This window comes from Aplysia californica, unplaced genomic scaffold (genome assembly GCF_000002075.1).
Source record: "Aplysia californica isolate F4 #8 unplaced genomic scaffold, AplCal3.0 scaffold00078, whole genome shotgun sequence".
Taxonomy (NCBI): Eukaryota; Metazoa; Mollusca; class Gastropoda; order Aplysiida; family Aplysiidae; genus Aplysia; species Aplysia californica.
In genome coordinates, this window is record NW_004797348.1 from 821259 (window position 1) to 826258 (window position 5000).

Genomic DNA, 5000 nt, shown 5'->3' on the forward strand with positions numbered 1-5000 from the left:
TAGCACAACTAAAAGCAGAGTGTAGAAGTCAGCAAAAGGCAGCGAAATATAAGAGTAAAACAGTTGGGTCCGTTGTCTTTTCTATAATAGTTGTACTTCGTAGCCTATAGACAAATACTCGATTTTTTAACATCTTCATAAGAGAGAGAGAGAGAGAGAGAGAGAGAGAGAGAGAGAGAGAGAGAGAGAGACAGACAGAGACAGAGACAGAGACAGACAGAGACAGAGACAGAGAGAGAGAGAGAATAATACGGCATTTACATTTATTTTTAAAAATATAAATTTGATCAAGCAAAACATTTGTAGAGCCCTGCATTGAAACCCTGTTAGTGTCAAAATAGGCAACTATAACAAATTTTTTAGAATCAAATCCAAAACTGATTAGATTAGTCTCATTCTTTGTTGACTTAAAAAAATAAATCTAAAACGTACATTCAGATTAGGGACGAAGCATACTCTCCCTAACCTACCAACGTGTTCTCTTTGATGTAACGATTCGGCTCTTTTCTAAGGCACACAGAAAACATGAGTTCGATTCTCATACTCGGCTGAGATACTTTATCCCAAACATTACGAGTTTATCTGGACAGGTGGGGGTTAAAGCAGCTTATTTCCAAACTACCCTAACACAAGCTCAATCACACATTTTGTGACATTTCGCACTATCTTGACATTTGGAATGAAGAGACTAAAATTGAGCTTAGAGAAAATTTTTGTTATTTTATTTTATTATTATTATTATTTTTTATTTTTTGCTTATTAGTTTTCTTTATATCCTGACATTTCCCCTAGTCCGGGAGAAAATGTTTTCTCTTTGAAATGGCACACTATGGGTTTATTAAAGTTTAACGTTTCCTAGAAATGCGAACAGTAAAGCCTTACCAATATAAATAGTCGGATCCTCTTCACAGTTTTTAGAAATAATCGATAAGAGCCGAGCGCAAACATTTCAAAGCACAACCAAATTCTTTTTGAATTAAAAAAATGAAAAAGCATTGGGTCTACGCAGCGAAAAGATCTTAAATTTCAGACAGCAGTGACATTTTCCCACAACGAACAGAACTCAAATGTCAATCTTTCGCATTGCAGAGAGAGAAAATTATATTGCAAGAGACTGGGAAACATACAAGGATAGTTCGAAAGACAGCCAGTAACAGTTTTTTGTTTATATATAGATTAAAAAGATAAGCAGAAGGACAGAAAAAAGCATAAGTATATCAAACGACGGATATAAAGATAGATTGATAGACAGACAGACAAACATACATACATAGATTGCTTAGATAGAGAGATAGACAGAGAGATAGAGAGATAAATAGATGAAAGACTTCTCTCAAGAAGAAAAGTACTCGAAAACATATATGAACAGTTACTTCAGAAATTCTTCTTGAATGAATGAATAACTGAACCACTTACTCAAGTACTCCTGAGAATCATCATAAACATGAATGTTCTTTATCCTTTCAAGGAAAAACAACCGAAACCCTATTCAGAATTCTAAGAAACTCGGATCGAAATGCACAAGAGCACAGGGTGAGAGGGCCCTGAAAACAGAACCGACTGGGCCGAACAAGGCAAGCCAGTCAATGAATTGAAGTCTAATCACAGCACTGATCTGACACTATCGGATTTTCGCTCCCCCCAGGTCCGACTCGGCCAGTGTGAGTGGAGCGCAGGAACGAGGTCTTTGCCAGAGCCAGCCTCCTCGTTCCGCGCCTCGACTGTTCACTTGGGGGGTTGACAAAAATAATTGGACGGGGTGGGGGGTGTAGGTGGGGGTGGTTTCGTGTGTGTGTGTGGAAGGGGGGGGGGTTAGGAGGGGAATGGATTACGGGTTATCATCATGTGAGAAGGTCCAATACGCCCCCCCCCCCCCCCCTCTCACGTAAAAAATGATGGAATATTAGGAAGGGTTAGGGGATATGCCAGGTTTTCTTCAATTACAGCAGTAACTATCCTACCTTGTAGGGTATTCAGTTGTTGTTTCTATTTGTTTGTGTTGCTGTTTTTCTGTTCCTTTTTGCTTGTGTTTTGGTTTGGGGTTATTTTGGGTTTTCTCTTTTGGTGTTGTTCTTTTTACCTTGCCCAATTCTATCATATGGCGCTTTTGTGTCTAGTAATAACAACAAAGGGTGCTACATTTTGGGTTTTGAAATTAGCTGTTAGTTTTAGAGTAAACACACCGGAAAATGTTTTACATAAAGATAAATACATTAATAAATAAGTGAATACACTATTATATTTCTTCTCTCTTATGACGTTTTTGGTAAGTTTCACTTCTACGTGTTGCCATACCCCAAACTGGAGATGGCTACCGCAACTGGTTAGTAGTTAATTGTTTAGTCCCACATTCATCAGCTCTTTCGAGTCACGAGGTGGGCACCCTCTGTCCTGCTCCCTAGTGGAATCATCTTTACAGTGTCACCGAAGGTTCCGAAAGTTTGCACGAAGTCTCATACTATAATGATGACTTTGTCAGTATTTGTACTTAAACTACTGGGCCAAGACGAGTTGGTAGGAGGGAACAAATAGAGGTACACATTTTGCTTGTATAGGGGTAGTGTTTTTGTGTTTGCATCTGTGTGTTTTGTCGTTTCTTTATGTGTGTGCACTAGCGTTGATGTCAGTCAGACATATCCTGTTTAGTATACTTTCATTGTGTTTTGGTTTGTTGTTTTTTTAATGTTTCTTTTTTCTTCTGAATGTACTTACAAAACTGATGATGATAATAGAAGTTGTGGTTGTGTTGGCTTCTTTCAGTTGACAACAGACAAGTGGACTCCACAGGAACTCCACAAGACTGTCAGTGTCATGGAAACTTATGCTTTTTATAGGGGTGTGTTTAGTGGTGTCATATTGCAAATTGTCAGATTGAGGTGTAACGTCAATCGTGTACAAAACGCATGCAAACTAAAGTATAGGTTTTATCTGATTGCAATACTTTGTGTTCGCTGAAGACATACGACCCCAAATAGTTAACTGGAAATCACTCTGTCTTGGCCAACCACAGTGGCGTAACGCTATTTCACGTTGCAGCAAGGCTTTTGAGAATTCCCTCATCCTTCCATCCTTTCACTCACGTATCCATCCATACACCTTTCACGCACCCATCCTGCAGTTCACACCCATTTACCCATCCACTCACCCATTCAGCCACCCATGTATCCCTCCACCGATCCAATCATCCAACAATCAATTCATCCATTCATTCAGCCAACCGCCCATCTGTATATTGATCTGCAGACAACCATTAATCCATTCACCTGTCTATCCATCCACCCACGCAACAATCCGTCCACACATACATCTGTCCATCAACTCATCCAACCATCCATACTACCATCGACCCAACCTTTCACTCTTCCATCCATCCATTCATCCATCCATCCATCCATCAATCCATCCATCCATCCATCCATCCATCCATCCATCCATCCATCCATCCATCCATCCATCCATCCATCCATCTGTCCGTCTAAATCCCGGAGTATAGACATAGAGATGCCAAGATGGTGATAGGTTGTTGTCGGAAGAAAGACAGAAAAAAATAAATAAAGGAAGAAAGAAAAGGAGAAGAAAGTAAAAAAAAAAAAGGAAGAGTAAAGAAAGAAAGAAAGAAAGAAAGAAAGAACGAAAGAAAAAAAAGAAAGAAAGAGAAAGTGAAAGACAGAAAGAACGTGAGGAAGGGTTTGTTCTAACTGGAATCCAGAAAGACAGCTGGATCGATAGGTCGCCGAAGGAGACGGAGGAGGGGCAATATTGGTCAGCGAGGTGGACAGGATTTGGACGTGAGGACAGAAAGTCAAAAAGGAATAAAAGCTCAATGACCGAGATGTAAAGTATGTGCACGGGTCATCTATCTTCAAACAAAACATTTCTCGAATTAACTTTTAATGGAATAGTGGACGAAATTGACACTGCAAATTTATTAACTTGTCTGTATAGGTAAGATAAAATGGTTCACATCTGAGAATGAAAAATTCTGTTGGTTTTTATTAATTAATTTAAAATTGCAGCTGCAAATAGCTTTCATTTCCTTTGAGCCGTACTTGAACAAGAAAGTAAAATGACTGAAAAGACAAACAAAAACAACCAAAACCAACCATTTAGCAGAGATCGACAAAGAAGGAGGTAACAATTTAGCAAAATCATGAGAATGCCACAGAAATTCTCAGACAATGAGGCAGTGTTAGATCTTTTTTGTTCTGTTTTAGTAGAGGTTTTACGGCGCTCCCAACTGCATAAGGTCACATGAGCCCCAATTTGTTAGATTTAATACTGCTTACTTACTGATTGCAAGAACGTCGGAGTGTGCTGTAAATAAACGAATGTTTAGCTTCCTCTTGTAAGACAGAGAAAATCATTTCACCTCGGAGAGAAGTGCCTTTCGATATGATGCTACAAATTAGAAGAAATAAATTACGTCAAAATGCAACTACTAATGTTTACCTTGGTATCAGCTCCAAGGAAATCAAGCGAATAATAATGATAATAATAATACTGATAGTAATAATAATAATAATAATAATAATAATAATAATAATAATAATAATAATAATAATAATAATAATAATAATAATAGTTATAATAATAATAAGTTTAGTAATAATGATAATGATGATGAATGCGTTTATTGTGTTTACACAGCGCAAACCCATGCTCTACAGCATGCTCTATGAGATTTTCATCTTATATTATTACCCCAGCAGATCCTATAACATTCAGAAACATTCTCGACTTCATCCAAGTACAAGTGGCGTCGGTACCCTAGTGGTTAGGCTATCGGTAGCCTCGTGGTTAGGCTACAGGACTCGTAATCGTGAGATTGCGGGCTGGGGAGTTCGAGCGTCAGCTCGGTCCGATGCTGTGTCCTTGGAAAATACACTTTACACGAGTTTCTCGTTTGACTCCGTCCTTTTGGAGAAGGACGTTAAACTCGGAGGTCCCGCCTCTTACATAATCTAATAGTGTTGGTAAGGGCGTTAAGACTATAATATTTC

At 38.6% G+C, this 5000-nt stretch overlaps 1 long non-coding RNA gene across 1 annotated transcript in view; it reads right to left on the minus strand.

Moving 5' to 3' along the window:
- The window catches only part of LOC118477388, a 17899-nt gene extending 16177 nt beyond the window's left edge, over positions 1-1722 (minus strand). Inside the window, exon 1 of the long non-coding RNA XR_004858338.1 lies at positions 1417-1722. This is a non-coding gene — a long non-coding RNA (uncharacterized LOC118477388). The remainder of the gene's footprint in view (positions 1-1416) is intronic.
- Between the last annotated feature and the right edge of the window lie 3278 nt (positions 1723-5000).